We start from the raw sequence: 18,305 nt of genomic DNA, 5'->3' as shown, positions 1-18,305 counted from the left end.
ATGGATGAGTTGATGTGATCAAACCTAACAAGTGAACAATTGGTAGAGGTTCATGGGGATCATTTGTTATGCTTTTGTTGTAGCGCCTACAACACCCTCCAAAATTTTGGCCTGCATCCAATTTTAGAGCCTTCCTTAGTTTTCCCTTGATGGTTGCAAACACTCGGGCTCATCCCATGAGCTCTTGTCGAGTCTTTACGCCCTCTTTGCTTGACCAATCACTGGTCGTATTTTAGCATGTTGGTTGCAATGACATGCTTGCGGTCTTGTTCTAGCTATGTTGAAGGCATGTCTTTGTGCGTACGAGTTGTGTTTACTATGTAAACATCTTTCACACTCACACACGAAGTTGTAAACAATGTTGTGAAAGTGTTGTCATGGTCATTCAATAATCTATCCCAAGTGTCATGCTTGTCACTCTCACCCTTTAGTCAGTCACACTGACCATATGTTGTCTTGTGGTTTGGGGTGTCTTGTCGTCGAGTCATGTTGAGTGTGTGTTCGCAATGTCATGTATACACGTGTTCACTCACTCACACACTTAACCATTTTTCCGAAGATCTATCGACCAGACCACCCTCCATCAGCAGGACTTCCACTGAGCTGCACAACACACTCTCAACCCTTAGTGACCAATCATTGTTGCCCATAACTACATAGCGCTTGAGGCTTCCCTCCAAGTAGTCTGCACTGTGAAATTCTAGAATCAACCCGGCTGACTGTCACCCAAAATAGTGCAGAAGTTTCCTAAGAATCCATCTCAGTCTGCGGTCCCTGCAAGCCTATCCATCAAGCCTCCCACTGGTCAACTGGAGAATTTGACATTGGCAGTGACCCAGGGCTGCACTCATATCCAAAACTGCACAAAAGTTGTCCAGCCTACCTGCCTGAAGAAACTGTGCAGACATGAGGGACAATCACCTGCTGCCTGTCACTGCACTATACCGGGAAATTGCGCAGTTTTTCCAGGAACTCCCCATGTTGGCCATCTCTCCACTCCTCGTGAAAACTGTGCAGTTTTCATTGACATTCCACCTGATGCCCGACACCCCACTCAACCCAGGAAATGCGTAGTCATGTACATCTTGACTGCCTCCCAGAACTACGCAGTTCTGACCAGCAGGCTCTCGTAGCCCGATCTCAGCCTCCTCTGGAAAATAACAAAGTTTTCATTTCTAGTGCCTCCTTCTAGCCGTGCTGCCTTCCCTAGAAAATCTGTGCAATTTTTCCTCTCAGGTGAGCCATATCCCATAGATGTCACTGTTGTCCCGGACTACTCAACCCAACCTCTTAGTGACCTCTGCACAGTTTTTCCCGACAGTGCCCTGGAGCCTCGCATCCCAGCCTAAAATGTGCTCTGCGTAGTTTCAGAGCCTTGTCCTCTCTCCTGGTCACCTGCACCCGAAAATGAAAGATGATGCATCATGGTAGACTAGGGTATTTCTGGATTTGATGTTGTCTCATCATGAGTGATTGCAGAAACATGTAAATGAATGAGACATGGCTCAACGACAAGTGGGATGAAAAAGGAGTGCCTGTTAGGAGACTTATTCGCAGACGGATGAACACATGAAGCATATCAGGTACCCAGCAAAGAGGACACATGCACATGCAACATCAAGAGAACACTAAGACCATTGAAGTCTCCACACACCTTTTCATGTGGAGGTGAAGCTATGATACACCAATAGCACACTCATTACTCAGCAACACAGTAGCTCGACACAGACACCACCATCAGCATGTACATACTAGCAGTGTCATGTTGATTCATGTCATGAGTCATCTCGGCCACATCACTACTATGGTCCATACGTGTTGTAATCAATGTAATGTAACGTGGAAGTCCAAGAGACTCACATATGAAGTGGAAGAGTCATGTTATTTGAAGATTCATGTAAGTCAAACAGTCATGAGGGAAGTCAAAGAGTCACAAGGATCAAGTTCACCCTTGGCTATATATACCCATCATTTGTACATGCAAAGGCCTTTTGACCTCGGCTCCTCCCACATTGCCTTGAGAGTTTTTATTCTTTTCTTTAAAGAGCAAGCAATGGCTCTAATGCCCCACTACTGGGGTTAGTGATGTATGGTGTACGGATGTATCATGGAACTTTTTCTTAATTCAGAAGCCTGTTAATAGGCCATCACATTTTCACACATGTATTGTATTCATTTGTAAGATTATTCTTTGAATGCTTGTAATGCATGTTGCTTTAACTTGTACTAAGATAGTTGAACTATTTTGGTTGCTTTAGTGTATACACTATTGGAATGTGTTGTATCAGTTGTTATCGTTGTCTCGCCCGTGCGGACTACTCCACTGGACACTAGATAGACTCATTCTTGTAAACTTGTTATAACGACCATCTCACTCATATGGACTACTCTGTTGGTTATTCTATGTACTATCTGTTCACTTTGTGTTTTTGACTGTCGCATCCATGTGGACTACTTCACTGGGAGCTTCGCAAATCCTATTGTGTTGTGTGTCTCTACCTGATTTGGGACTATTCCCTCTCGAATTAAGATTCACTCTCACCCTCTCCCTCTATAGTGAAAGAACTTGGACACAAGTTACACTAAGCACTCACCAGGCACATGAACCTCGCTTTTTGAAGACTAAGTGAACCACTCTCATGTGCTGACAAGTAAGAGATAAGGCATATCTTTAAGATAATGGCAACCAAGCCATCATACCAGATGAGACTCCTACACCAAATGATGTGAGGTCTATTTGGGACTTCATACCGGGGAGATCCCCTGAATGTTGGCAGGTCGAGCATCGTCAACATTTCTAGTGCTAGAAGGAGGGTCGCCCGTAGTTTATTGCTGAATGTCCTCTCAATCCCACTCATCAATCATCTGGTCAAGGTAGTAATTCACACTCCATCTCACCTGCGTGAAACTCTGAAGTTGGTCAATCCTCACCTCCTAGACATGAGCACAAAATTTCATATCAGCACCTCTGCTTTGTTTGTCCCATCACCCGTTAGTTTGCTAAAGAAGTCAGATTGATCCCAGGAATATAAGATCTTCCATACGCATAAAAGAAGCCAAAGACCACTCCCACGGGAGTTATTTTCTCATCAATGGAAGAAGCAGTTCTTTCCACTCTCGAAGGTCTGGTAGAAGCTGTTGAGAATGGAGAGGAAACTCCAGTCTTCTAATAGGGAGAATATGACACCCTCATGATCTTGGGCTTAGGCTTCGGTACAGGAGGCAGAGGGGAAGGTAGTAGAGGAGGTGGAAGTGGAGATGAACCAATTGACTCAAAGGCAGAACCATCAGATTCTGAAGAAGAGGAGGCGTACGAAGAATAAGAAGACATGGTTGATCAGAACTTGTAATGGATGACTCGGTGACCATTGGCTCTCCCAGGTTCTTTACACAAGATACCAAGGCATGCAGAGAAGTTGTTGACAAATTTTGACCCTGGTAGAACAATGAAGGTAGAAGACCACTTGGACACATTCTACCTACATCTGCAGACACTTGATGTGTGTTACGATGACGTTGCATGTAGATTGTTTCCCTGTACCTTGGATGGTCGAACAATGGTATGGTATCACATCCTTCATGTCAACTCCATCCAGAACTGGGGTATGTTCAAGAGAATGTTTCTGGAAAAAATTGTTGATGACAAGACCCCTTCCATGTTGCTCAAAGAGTTGGGTAGTCTCAAGATGGAGTCGAAAGAAAAAGTGAAGGACTTTAACCAGAGGTTTTCATTCATGTTGAGCAAGTTTGCAGTAGACACAAATCCTCATGAATCCATCATTGTCGACTACTACACATCTGCATTACCGACCAACATTGCGCAGTTCATCAAGCGAGATGTGAAACCAATGTTACTTGAACATTGTGAAGAGGCGATCATTGTGGAAAAGGACCCGCGCGCAATTGGGTCAACAAGGATGATGAGCCAGTGAGAGACTCCAAAGATGCGAGCAGGAGGCCCCAGGCTGATGCGAGTAAGGTGAAAGACAAGGAATCAAGTGACATTGAAACCCTTACTCGTCTTGTCAAGACCTTGACAACAAAAGTGTCTGAACTGAAGCAACCACCAGTCAAGACATCTACTAGCAGTTGGCCTCCTAAAAACCCAAAGAGGAGCATGTCATCAAGCAGTAGCTACCCAGCTAAAACTACGTAGCGCTCCAACTCAGTGTTCCAAACAAAAATGTGCCTGAAGCCTAGTTTTTTCTCATTCCATGAAGACCATCACTTGTAAAGGACTTGTCTGTATTGGAACTGAGTTGCGAACTTGATGTGCGACGATATGAGAAACATGGGAAACAATGTGTAGTGTCGTTCGGAAGATGAAGATGATGAATAATATGTTACATCTGATGAAGCACCAAGTGCTGGGAAGGTGATCAACATGTATCAATGTGTGCGCAACATAGAAAACAAACACCAAGAAGCAAACCCCAAAGCAATATAATCGATACAATCTCAGAAGTCAAGGGGCTACCCTCAATGTTATGGAGATGCATGAAAATCTTAAACTGATGAGGAAGGTTGATCCACTAACCATCCCAAAGAAGAAAACACAAAGCAAGCCCAGGAATACAACTGAAAACAAGATTACATCCATGAGAAGTAAACTTCAGAACACTCCGCCGGACAGTATGGACATGAGTCTAACCTCGGACACCTCGGTGAGTTTACCCTCTCTTGACTACAATATTGTTGAAGATATGAAGAAAAATGTGCAAACATCTCTTTGTTCGAGTTAGCCAAGATCAAGGGTCAGCGGGATATTCTGTTACACACATTGGGGCAAACATCCACAGACAACAAAGCCTCTACCAACAAGGGAGTAAGCACATCTCCCAGTCTACATACAATTGTTCTCAACACACTCCGGATGGAAGAAGAAAACTCTCTTTCCCCTCCATTCTTTCTCTCATTCAAAATCTTTAACTACAATGTACACAATTGTTTGGTTGACTTTGGCACATTAGCTAACGTACGACCGCTCTCCATTTCCAAGATGATCAATGCTCAATAGAGCAAGACATATGCACAAATCATCCAACTTGATTGAACATGTGTACCAACCATTGGTGAACGGCAGGATGTGATCATCTAATTATCTCATGACAGTCGAGTTCACCAGTGCATCAACATTGTCATTGTGGACATATCGGAAACATACGGCTTGCTACTTAGTAGAGACTGGTCCAAAAAGTTGAATGGATACTTTGCCATAGACTGGTCACACTCATGGCTTCTGTAAAAGGGAAAAAGCAATTAGATTTGGGTGTTATCTGAGAGATAGATGAAAGATAATGTCACTCCCATCAATGGTGAGAACGAACGGTTGGATTTCGTAGAACTCATGTTCAACAACTACCTCCTGGAAACACAGCTGGAGTGTTATCTCGCACAACCAGCCCCAACTCCACTAGACATGCTCTTGGGCCTCCTTCCTTGCCCAACTAATGGAAATGAAACATGTACAACACATTGTAACACTAGTAGTAGTAGCAGTAGTAGTACTAGCACAAGAAGCGGTCCGTTTACAAACGAGTTTTGGACCATGTATTTTGACGGATCAAAGACATGGGATGGCTCTAGAGCCAGGTGTGTCTTGATAGAACCAATGCATAGGAAACACTTGATCTCAATCCGCTTGGAGTTCGAGTGCACAAACAACACTATTGAATATGACGCACTCGTATTGGGCTTACACAAAGCCATTAGCCTCAATGTTGTTGCGCTCAAAGTGGTAGGTGATTCAGAAATCGTGGTACGACAAGTACATAACACCATACATTGTTTGCCACCTCATCTCAAAAGTTATCAATAAGAGGTATGGCGACTGGTCTCTAAATTCCAAGCTTTCAATATCATTGTTTTGCCAAGAATGTGTAATTCAGCTGTTGATGCCTTAGCTAATGTAGCTGCTAGGATAAAACCACTTACAGATAGGTTTATTGTTGAAATTTTGTATAAGCCTTCTATCACTGACATAATAACTAACTTATGCATTTTTTACGATGATCAACAAATACTGCACTTCATGGCCAATGCTAATGTCTTCAAGGACACAACGATTGACGAAGATGAGGACGAGCAGTCTCTGCAAACCGCAACTGATGACAAGAAAGGAAACCTCATCCCCAAGGGTGTGGTATCTCTTGAAAAGATCTATGGCTTGCCGAACCATTTCCAAGGGCCAAGGAACAAAAAAACCCATAGTTCCACCATGATGCATGAACAGATCAACTTGGGAACATAACAAGATCTGAAGTTTGTCAATCTCAGTACGTGTTGCACACTACAGGAGCGACAAGCCTTTGTCTGCTTGTTTAAATAGTACGAGGATGCGTTTGCATGGACATGCGATGATCTGAAAACATATGGCACGTGAATAATCCAACATGTGATCTCGATCAAAGAAGGGGTCAATCCATTTCAGCAGAAGTTGAGAAAAGTACATTCGTCACTTGAACCCATCATACAGAAAGAACTGACTAAGATGTTGGATGTTCAGATCATTTACAGAGTTCATCATTCTACATGGGTTTCTAACTTAGTTCTTGTATGTAAGAAGTTCGGGGAGATCGTCTTATGCGTTGATTTCTGAAATTTGAACAGTGCCTCAGACAAGGACAACTAACCCGTGATGTTGATAGAACACATTATACAGACTGTATCTGGAGCAGAAATGTTTTCTCTACTCGATGGTTTTTCAGGATATAAGCAGAATCTAGTAGCAGAACTTGATAGACTGAAAACTACCTTCCGTACCAAGTGGGGTACATTTGCTTACAGAAGAATGCCATTTGGTCTTGTGAACATAGGTGCAACCTTTCAGTGCACGATGGAAATTGCCTTCCATGGAATTATCGGACAAAGTGTAGGGGTTTACCTTGGAGACATGATAATCTTTTCTAGAAAATGTCAGACCACATACACCATTTGAAGAAGTTATTCGAGTGATGCCAAAAATACGGGATATCCTTGAATCCCAATAAGAGCATACTATTTGCAGTGTCTGAGGGGAACCTCCTTGGGCACATCATCGCTAGGAGTGGGATCAAGGTTGATCTGGACTGAGTTCAGATGATCACACAGATTCCTCACCCAGTCAACAAGAAATCCATGCAGTCCTTCTTGGGCAAGATCAACTTCCTTAGGAATTTCATCTCAGATTATGCGCAGAGGGTGAAACCAATGCAAGACATAATCAAGAAAGATGCAATCTAAAGCTGGGGTAATAAGGAAAAGGATGCATTCACCCATATCAAGCAGGCTATAGCAGATTCACCTTCACTTTATAGCCTAGACTTTATAAAAGGTTTCTTGCTATACACCTTCGCCTCCGACACTTCGCTTGATGCAGTACTCACTTAGAAGGATGAGCTGAAAAATGAACATCCTATCTCCTTCATGAGTGCAAGCATGCAGGGACTTGAACTCAACTACCCCGCCATCGATAAACAAGCATATGTAGTATACAAGGCAGTGAAACACTTCAAACCCTACTTGTTGAAGAACCATTACATAGTCTTTGTGCCACACCCAATAGTATGATCACTGCTTGTTCAACAAGAGTTGGGTGAAAGACATGCGAACTAGATGATAGGCTTAAAAGAGTATGATGTTGACATCAAGCTAGTTCACATTGTCAAGGGTCATGGTCTCTGCAGACTCGCAGTTGAAGCAGTCCATGCATAGGAGGAGGAACAAGAGCTCGCTGGCTGGGAGCAAGAAATCGAGATGTATGATGTAGAGCGAGCACTACCTACTTCATATGGAGACTCTTGGTACGAAGATGTGTGCCAGTACCATGACCGTGGCACCATGCCCTCTCACTTCTCCATGTGATAGAAGAGGGCACTCTGCCTCAAAGCTTTACCTTACCAGTTGGCTCATGGAGTGCTTTACCGAAAGCACAACAATGAAATTTTTCTCAGGTGCCTGGAGGCACATGATTCAGAGAAGGTCTTGCATGATCTGCACGATGAACCAGCTGAGGGTCACTTCACGGGAAACGCCACTGCGCACAAAGTCATGTGGGCCAGTTTCTAATGGCCCACATTATTCAAGTATGCACATGCTTATGCCCACAAGTGCCCGATCTGTTAGCAATGCGCCGATAGAACATGAAGGTCAGTAGCCCCGTTGCACCCTATTGCAGTGAGTGAACCATTTCAACAATGGGGCTTAGACATCTTTGGGGAAATTGTTTCACACTCATCAAAGCAACACCGCTACATATTGACAGCTACAAATTACTTCACGTAGTGGACAGAAGCAATTCCACTTAAGCAAGTGAACGACCAAGAAGTAATAAACTTCCTTACACTAAGCATCATCTCACGATTTGGCATTCCAATATCAGTATTTTTTGACAATGCAACTTACTTTTCATCTTTAAAGCTTTATTATTTTGCATTGAAATATGGTATCATGCTTAAACACTCAGCTAACTACTACCCATAGGGAAATGGTCTCATCGAATCTATGAATAAAAACCTCATCCGCATTATCAAGAAGACCATTTACTCTGAACAACGAAATTGGCACACTTCTTTGACAAATGCCTTATGGGCTAACCATGTAACACTCAAACACTCTTTGAACACTTCTACATACTTCCTGTTTTATGGGAAAGAATCCATCCTCTCGCCAAACACCTACTTACCTTGTCTCCAATTGTCCCAAGAATCTCAAGGCAAGCCATGTCTGTTAATTCAGTGTAGGATGGATACACTTCACAAGATGCAAGAAGAACGGGTGAAAGCAAAGAAAAATTCACACTCCACTAGAACAAAATCAAGAGATGGCTCAACAAGAAGTCTGCAGGGAACACTATGTTGGGCATGGAATCCCCCCAAGGCACGTTTTGGGGCTTAAAGCCCAAGTTTTGACTAAGTCTTTTTGTAAAAGCTCTGCGAATTGTGGGTGCGGAACACGAAATTAAGATAGAGTCACAGGGTTGTGCACCCTTGTTTTTGTAATGTAATGTCGGCTTGATAGACCTACCCATGGTCCGCGGACCTTGGGATTGTATAAATAGAGCGAAGCTCTAACTAGAGAAGACAGCCAAAAAAAGAATAGAAGATCATGAGAAGTCTAAGTGATTGAGTAGAAGTGAAACGTGTGTCTTTGGGTCGTAGAGTAGGGGAAGGCTCTGCAGCTGAGTGCGCAGAGGCCAAGTAGTCCGCAGCTGAATGCGCGGACCCCTGCAGCTGAGTGCATAGGGTAGGTTGAGTCTGTAACCATTGGAGGAATCAATAAAGAGAAGTTTACCATATTTCTGTGCATCTTTTCCTATTTTAATATATTATTGGGCATAATTTGCAAGTATATTGTTTATTTGCTACGCAAACTTATATGAATGTTTTGTATAACTAATTATAACGTAAGACATCCAAGTACGCGAAGGTAATTAACTGATATAGAAAGATAAGTAAGATCTGGGGTAATAGCGTAGAGTGTGGCTCTAGCAACGTGGAAGCTCAACAACACCTGGTTAGGGTTGTGCGAAGGCAGTGTATCAGGGCATGAGGAACAGGGAAGTGCATGAAGTGACTTGCACACAGGGACAAACGGTGGGACCAGTCGAACCTCTTAGACATCTCAAGGGTGCGGAAACTTGGTTCTAGCACCCTCCCATACTACTTCGGGTGAGACCTCAGTCCGTGCTACGCAGACTGTTGTCGAAAGGGCCAGTAGTACAGGGAGTTGTTTGGGTAATTAACTCCAAACCTGGGTCAAGCCCCAACAAGCCAACAAATAGTTCCATTGCTGGGATCAGGATCTGCATACAAATGTTTGATGTCGTATCACTGGAATCTGACAAAGAAAGGAATTGAAGATTGGTTGGACAAGAAGATTCACGAGTTCGTGGCGCAGGAAAATAGGAATCCGCGACTATCAAAGGAAGAGTGGTTAGACTGCTACTTATATACAAAGATCCATGAAATTTTCTTTGCATCCTTCCCCACTGAGTTGTACGAGTGGATCGCGAAGCTAGCAAATAGCCAAGGAAGGTGTAAACTCAACAAAACTATTGTGTGGACTCCATAATTGGTGTGCAGATTGAAAGCATCATAATATAAGATCATGCGCTTTGTCGATCACTGGATCGATTGAATCATAGGAGCATTCATCACCGAATTCGCGATAGATACTTCAGTAAGTTATAGCAAGGCAGAACAATGCTTCCTCAAAGGGCAACGAGGTAAGTACGTTAAATCTTTGAAAACTTGGATTAAAATGCTACTGTGTCAAAAATGGGTTATGCGAATAAATTTATGTTTGGGGCTACGTGAAGTGGGAGAATCTACAAAAAAGAAGGTAGCACAGAACTAGAAACTAGCCCCTTGATTTCACCTCCGCGAGGGGGCGAAGAAGAACTCGTGAAGGTCTCACCAAGAAGTGAGATCAATCTGATAAGACAAAGAATTCCGTGCATACCACCCTGACCCACACCACCGCCAGTTTCACCATCTTCATCCCCGTCTTTGCCCATACCACCTCTACCACCACCGCGAAGCAGTATGGCAAGCGCGATAAAGCTACCATTGTTCAAGGGAGTAGGGAATGAAGATCTAGACCAGTTTTGGTTTGTGATAAAAGCTGTATGGGAAGCACAGGGAGTCACATATGACAATATAAAGAAGGCAATGTTGGTCAGTGCTCTGCAGGATAGCGCGCTGACCTAGTACATTAAGAATTCCAATGACAATCCTAATGCGGGGATCGCGGATATCCAAGTTGAGCTAAACAAAGAATTTAGCAGGCCAAAGTCAGAGGCACAGTCGATCATTGAGCTCACGGAAATCACAATGCTACCAGGAGAGACCCTGTGGGAGCTGGATCAAAGATTGAAGTGCACAATTCGTGAAGCGAACATGACATTAACAGATGGGCAACACCGCGAATGGTTTGTAGCATCGTTAATGCCGCATCTATGAAATGCATTATCGCAATAGAGGCTAAGCACTCAGGCTGAGGCCTTGGAGGTCGCGATGAGATTGCACGAGACCCCAATACAAGATCCCAACCTAGGAGTTCAACAGATTCACACATAGTTGAAAAACTTGTGCCTTGAGATGCAGAGTTTGAAACAAGACAGGACAACCCTCCCAGAGATGTGTGATGAGGTATGGTGCATAAAATGCAAGGGCCAGGGGCATGACAAGGACCACTGCCTAGTGTTTGCGAATTACCTTGCGGGAGGAGGGCCAATGCCACTAAGACTGGAGGCATAAGTAGTGTTAGGTTGTGTTATATTCTTTCCACTTAGTTAGCAGGGGGTTTGAAGGGCACCCGTAACCCCACTTTATGGGGTCCAGGGCAGCGCCCCGGAAAATTTTGGTTTTGGACCCTATATTAGGTTGGTTAGACCCACCTATGGTTTTGTGCATGATTTTCGCACATGTTTATTGGACGCGATGGTTTTTGGTCCATGGTATTGGACGCGATGGTTTTCGGTCTATGGTATTGGATGTGATGGTTTTCAGTCCATGGTATTGGATGCTTCCACATGTATAAATATGTATTGTAGCATTGAAAGGAACAGAATGAAAAATCAAGTTGGTAGTCCTAGTTTTGGGATCCAGGGGAAATCTCTGTGTATATGTGTTTTATGTGTTCTGCTCTCGCATTGTTTATTTTCTATGTTGTAGAATTCATATGCAGGTAATTTATGTACGGGATTAAAACCTACATTTGGTATCAGAGCAGTTTTGGCTTCAAGGGGACGCCTTTGTTGCTGAGGGTTTTCGCTCGGGCCTGTGGTAGACCCTGTTCAGTGGGAGATCTGCGAGATCGATTCTAGTGGTGAAAGAAGATGGCGAGCAGTGGAAAGATAGAGATCGAGAAATTTAATGGTCAGAGTTTTGAGTTGTGGAAACTCAAGATGGAGGATCTGTTGGTGGATAAAGATCAGTGGATCACGGTAGATCTGGGTACTAAACCAACGGGAGTGTCCGATGAATAATGGAATAAGTTAGATCAGAAGGAAAATAGCACAATGCAATTGTGTGTCTCAAATTCATTATTGTTGAATGTATCAGGGGAAGCTACAACAAAGGCTTTGTGGGACAAGTTAGGGACCTTGTACCAATCTAAGTCTCCGGTGAATAAACTGTTCCTGCGGAAAAAGCTCTATAACCTAAGGATGAAAGATGGAGACTCAGTGACAGAGCATCTGAACACATTTAATACTGTGGTAAGTCAGTTAGCATCTGTTGATATTAAAATTTTAGATGAAGATAAGTGCATCAGTTTGTTGTGTTCTCTACCAGATTCGTGGGATAGTTTGGTTATTGCAATAGGTAGCAATGAAACTTCCTTGCATTTTGATGAAATAGTCTCATCCTTGCTAATGGAGGAGATGAGACGAAAAAATATGGAGAGCCAAAATGGTGATGCCTTGTCTATACGAGGGTGGACCCAAAACAGAAACAAAAATAAGTCTTTGAGTGGGAGATATAAATCTAAAGGGAGATCTAAATCTCCAGGAAAACCTGTAAAGGTGGTTTGCTGGAAATGTGGAAAGGAAGGGCACTAGAAAAGGGACTGTAAATCTAAAGCTCCTGACAAAGGAAAGGCATCTGATGAGGCTCCTTCTGCTGAGGAAAAAACCACCTCAGATGAAGGTGGGGATGTGTACTTTGCTTCTTCAAGTACACATGTAGATCATGAGGTATGGTTGATTGACTCAGGTGCATCCTTTCACTTCACTCCCCGTAGAGAGTGGTTCTGCGAGTATGAGAAATATGATGGCGGTGATGTCTTCTTGGGGGATGACAGGAAGGCTAGAATCATTGGTCACGGAAAAGTAAAGTTGAAGTTGCAAGGTGGAAGGGTTAGAACACTTCCGGGTGTTCTACATTTGAATTCTGTAAGCAAGTTGGATGATGCAGGTGTAAAAACTGTGTTCGAGAAGGATACCTGCAAGATGGTTCAGGGAGCACTGGTATTGATGCAGGGATTTCGGATTGGAACTCTATACAAGCTGCAAGGTAGCACTCTTATTGATGGGTGCAATAGTTTTGTGGTTCTTGAAAGTGGAGTAGAAAATCTAGTGGTCTCTGGAGAGAAGACCATGCTGTGGCATCAAAGGCTTGGACATATTGGAGAAAAGGGCCTTCGTATACTTCATGGTAAAGGTATGGTAGAAGTTATGAGTAATAGCTCTCTGGATTTTAATTTCTATGAAAATTGTGTATATGGGAAGCAGAATCAGGTGAGTTTCCCCTCTAGTAGTAAGAGGGCAAAATAGATATTAGAGCTTGTGCACAGTGATGTGTTTGGACCTGTGAAGGTTCCATCACTGGGTAAGTCTGTGTACTATGTATCATTTATAGATGACTTCTCAAGGAATACATGGATATATTTCCTTAAGAAGAAATCTGAAGTCTTTGACAGGTTTAAATAATTTAAGGCTCTCGTGGAAAATTAGACAGAGAAGAAGATAAAGGTGTTGAGGACAGATAATGGTGGAGAGTTTTGCAACAAGGAATTTGAAGAATTCTGTAAGAAGTGTGGTATATCACGGTAGAAGACTACTCCATGTACACCTCAGCAAAATGGAGTTGTAGATAGAATGAACAAGACGTTGATGGAAAGGGCAAGAAGCATGCTCAGTGGTGCCAGGTTAGGACAGGAATTCTGGGCAGAGGCGGTGGATACTGCATGTTACCTAGTCAATAGGTCACCTTCATTAGCGTTGGAGGATAAGACTCTGCAAGAGGTATGGACTGGTAAGAAACCCTCTCTTTCACATCTAAGGGTATTTTGATGTGATGCATATGTACATGTTCCAAAGGAGAAACGAACCAAGTTGGATAGCAAATTTGAAAAGTGCATCTTTATTGGGTATAAGGATGGTTTAAAGGGTTATAAGCTTTGGAACCTAGTAACAAGGAAGGTTGTGTATAGCCAAGATGTAGTGTTCAGAGAGGTGAAAGATGTTATTAAACATGAAGTCCAACCAAAGGAACCTGAGAAGATAGAGTTTAAGCTAAATGAGGAAGAATTAGACTCTACAGTAGAGGAGGAATCAAAAGATAAAGAGCCAAAAAATCTCGCTGTGAGAAAATCAGTTCAAGAAAGAAGGCAGCCAGAAAGGTATAGTCCATCTACTTTCTATTCAAATTTTGTTTTGTCTGTTACTGATGATGATCCCAGAACTGTGAAGGAAGCAGTGGATTCAGAGGATGGAAAACTCTAGAAAGAGGCCATGGTTGATGAAATGGCATCTTTGCACAAAAATGAGGCTTGGGATCTGGTGGAGATGCCAGCTGGAAGGAAACCCATTGGCAACAAATGGGTGTTCAAAAAGAAGACAAATGCAGAAGGGAAAGTAGAGAAATACAAAGCTCGGTTGTTAGAAAAAGGTGATTCCTAGGTGTTGGGAATTGATTTTGGTGTGATTTTTTATCCTATTGCCAAGGTAACTTCTATTAAATTACTTTTATCTATTGCTGCTGCTTTTTATTTTGAGGTAGAACAGATGAATGTGAAGACAACATTTCTTCATGGGGATCTGGAAGAGGAGATCTACATGAAGCAACTTGAAGGTTTTGTGGTGAAGGGTAAGGAAGAACTGGTGTGTAAGTTAAAGAAGTCTCTGTATGGGTTAAAACAGTCCCCAAGGATGTGGTAGCAGAAATTTGATACATTTATACAGGGACTTGGCTTCACCAGAAGCAAAGCAGATCACTGTGTGTATTTTAAATTAATTGGTGACCGTGTTATTTATCTGGTCTTGTATGTGGATGATATGTTGCTGGTTGGAAATGACAAAGAAATTATCCAGGATTTGAAGACCCAATTGTCCTACAAATTCGACATGAAAGATATTGGTGCTACAAACTATATTTTGGGCATGGAAATTAAAAGAGATCGTACAAAGAGGAAGCTCTGGTTAAACCAGAGGAAGTATGTCAAGACAATACTGCAGAGGTTTAATATGCAGGATAGTAAACCGGTAAATATTCCTATTCCTGTAGGTGTGAGGTTATCTGCTGAACAATGTCCCAAGACACAAGAAGAGGAAGAGGACATGTCTCGTGTTCCATATGCAAGTGCAGTCGATAGCCTGATGTATGCAATGGTCTGTACTAGACCAGACATTGCACATGCAGTGGGAGTATTGAGCAGGTTTATGTCAAAACTAGGAAAGGAGCATTGGACAATAGTGAAGTGGGTTTTCAGGTATTTGTGTGGCACTAGTGATTATGGTCTGTGCTACCAAGGAAGACCAGGATTGGACAAAGTGTTGGATATTCGTGGCTTTGTTAATGTAGACCGGGTTGGAGATCTGGATCAGAGAAGATCTACAAGTGGGTATGTGCTTAACCTATTTGGAGGTGCAGTCAATTGGATGAGTAAGAAACAATATGTAGTGGCACTATCAACTATAGAGGCAGAATACATGGCAGCCACTCATGCAAGCAAGGAAGAAATTTGGTTGTAGAGATTGTGTTCAAGTCTGGGGTTAGTATAAGAAGCTATAAGGATAGACTGTGACAGCCAAAGTGCAATTTTCTTGGCAAAGAACCCTACATATCATTCAAAGACAAAGCACATTGATGTTTAGTATCACTTTGTGAGGGATATGATAGAAGACAAAAGGGTGTTGCTGGTAAAGCTGGACAATTTGAAGAATACTGCAGATGCATTGTCAAAATTTGTGAGCTCTAAGAATTTCTCTTGGTGTAGAGAAACAATGGGTGTTGCAGGGCTGGATAAATGACTAAGCTCTCTTGTGGCCCCCTATGGAAAGAAAACAACAAGTGGGAGAATGTTGGGTTGTGTTATATTCTTTCCACGTAGTTAACAGGGGGTTTGAAGGGCACCCATAACCCCACTTTATGGGGTCCGGGGTAGCACACTGGAAAATTTTGGTTTTGGACCCTATGTTAGATTGGGTGGACCCACTTATGGTTTTGTGCATGATTTTCACACATGTGTTTTGGACGCAATGGTTTTCGGTGCATGATATTGGATGCGATGGTTTTCGGTCCATGGTATTGAATGCTTCGATATGTATAAATATGTATTGTAACATTGAAAGGAACATAATGAAAAATCAAGCTGGTAGTCCCGATTTTGGGATCCAGGGGAAAATCTCTGTGTATATGTGTTTTATGTGTTCTACTCTCGCATTGTTTATTTTCTGTGTTTTAGAATTCGTATGCAAGTAATTTCTGTACGGGGTTAAAACCTACAAGTAGGACCAAGTGCAGCGCTGACACTATGGTGTGTGATTTGTCAAATAGGAGGAAATCATGCTACAGATAACTGCCATCTATTACAGAAGTATACGCAAAATTCACAGCAGTTGTTCTGTAATTTCTGTAGGTCAGTGGGACATGATGAGCGCACCTGTAGAAGTTATGAGCTGATGATGGATCGAACTCCTACCTATAGAGTTCAGTCTGAAACATGGCCCCTCGATCAGAAAGCAGGAATGGCGTGCATCGGATTTCAGGGGCGCAAATGAGGCCAAGGTGGAGGGGGACCATGAAGGGGTCCCAGACAGCTGATATGTTACAATTGCGGAGGGCCAGGGCATTATGCCCATGATTGTACGAATCCAACACGACCATCATGCTTGTATTGTACATTATTTGATCATGAGATGGAGGATTGTCCCACACTGATATCGAGGTTGCACGATAAAGGAGCACTCCAATCTCCCCTGACTCAGAACCTGCAAATGATGAAGTCTGAGCCACATGAGTAAGACCCTAATGTAAATATCATGCTCTGGAGTGGAATTACGAAAGGGGATGACAAAGGAAAGTAGCCTGAAGAAAGTACCTGGATTTGCAAGGCTCTAACAAAGGATCCAGAATTTGATTTGGAGCACACTAAGGAGACTTTCATGGAAGCTAAGAGGAGCTTCGTTGATGCCTCCACTTCAGGAAGTAAAGATAGACTAGAGACATAAATGGACCCATCAATGCTCACTACGTTCTTGGAGACATGCATGAAGCTGTTGCGTGACAACAAGGCTGTAAAGGGGCTGTAAGAACTCATAACTAGATGTGCTGGGACCGCGATAGGAGAACCGCGTGTAGTCCGGAAGCTCAAGAAACACACGATGTGAATAGGAAGGGACATGAGATTGACCGCGCAAATTAGGGAATATGAGATGGACCAAGTGATTCTAGATCTAGGATCGGATGCAAACATCCTACCAAAGCAAACATGGGAGCACATGGGTAGGCCTGCATTGCAATGGTCTCCTATCCAACTATGAATGACGAACTAACGAAAGATCCTACCTATGGGAAGATTGTAGGGAATCATAGTAGATATCGAAGGAGCAAGCGCGTTAGCATATTTCGAAGTGATAGAGATTGTTGATGACATCAATCCCTACCCCGCACTATTGGGAATAGATTAGGACACTGACATGAATGGAGTGATAAATCTAAAGAAGCGCAAGATGATCTTTGAGAAAAAGTCTCTGCGTGTAGTGGTACCTTCATACCTTGCAGAAGGATCGCGCTACATAGAGCCAGTGCACGATTACGATAGTGACGATGATTTGGATTGCATCTACAAGATAACCGCGCAGGAGCAAGACTAGGTAAATCCAACCGTGGATAGCCAAATATCATGGGAGTGTGAAAGCTCCTGCACATTAGATTCTGATGAGGAGATAGAACGATGGCAGAACCGGTTACGTGAGGTAACCATGCTCAACTGTAACATGATGACAATATCACTGTGCTACGTAGCAACAGAGGTAGGAGATCTACCTACATATGACGGGTTAGGTGACGTGGATGACTTCCTGGACAGATTTGAAGGAGAAGTGCCAGAAAAATAGCACTTCGACGCTCTGAAATGGGTATTGCAAGCTACACCTTCAAGATGGTGGGGTACGCACCAAAGAAGTTTTGAGGACTAGCACGAATGTAGAAGGATGATATGCATTCAATTTGGGAAGCCTCCAATGTGATTAACAGACAAGATTTTTAGACGAACCGGCCAGCACACCCACCTATCCAGGTGGATACAGGCATATAGTGCGAAACCTGCACGAATGCACATAGTCCTCATGGTAGGAGACACAATCAGTAAGCAGGTGTGGGTAAGTAAATGGCACAAATGACCCCTCCGGTGGTGACCACAAAGTATGGAAAGACCAAGTGCACAAAAGGATATCCACGCAGAAGCTTTTAACAAAATATGCAAAGCGCTGAACAAGGTCCACTATGCGAAGCAGTCTGACTGGGACCTGTGCATACCAACAGTTCTATGGGCTTATAGGACCATGTGTAAGAACCTGGCTGTGTAGGCACCACCAAGGC

This window comes from Pinus tabuliformis, chromosome 9 (genome assembly GCF_031772625.1).
Source record: "Pinus tabuliformis cultivar Carrire ecotype Pingquan chromosome 9, CPIR1, whole genome shotgun sequence".
Classification (NCBI taxonomy): domain Eukaryota; kingdom Viridiplantae; phylum Streptophyta; class Pinopsida; order Pinales; family Pinaceae; genus Pinus; species Pinus tabuliformis.
The sequence above is the reverse complement of the archived record's forward strand: the minus strand, read 5'-3'. Positions refer to the sequence as shown.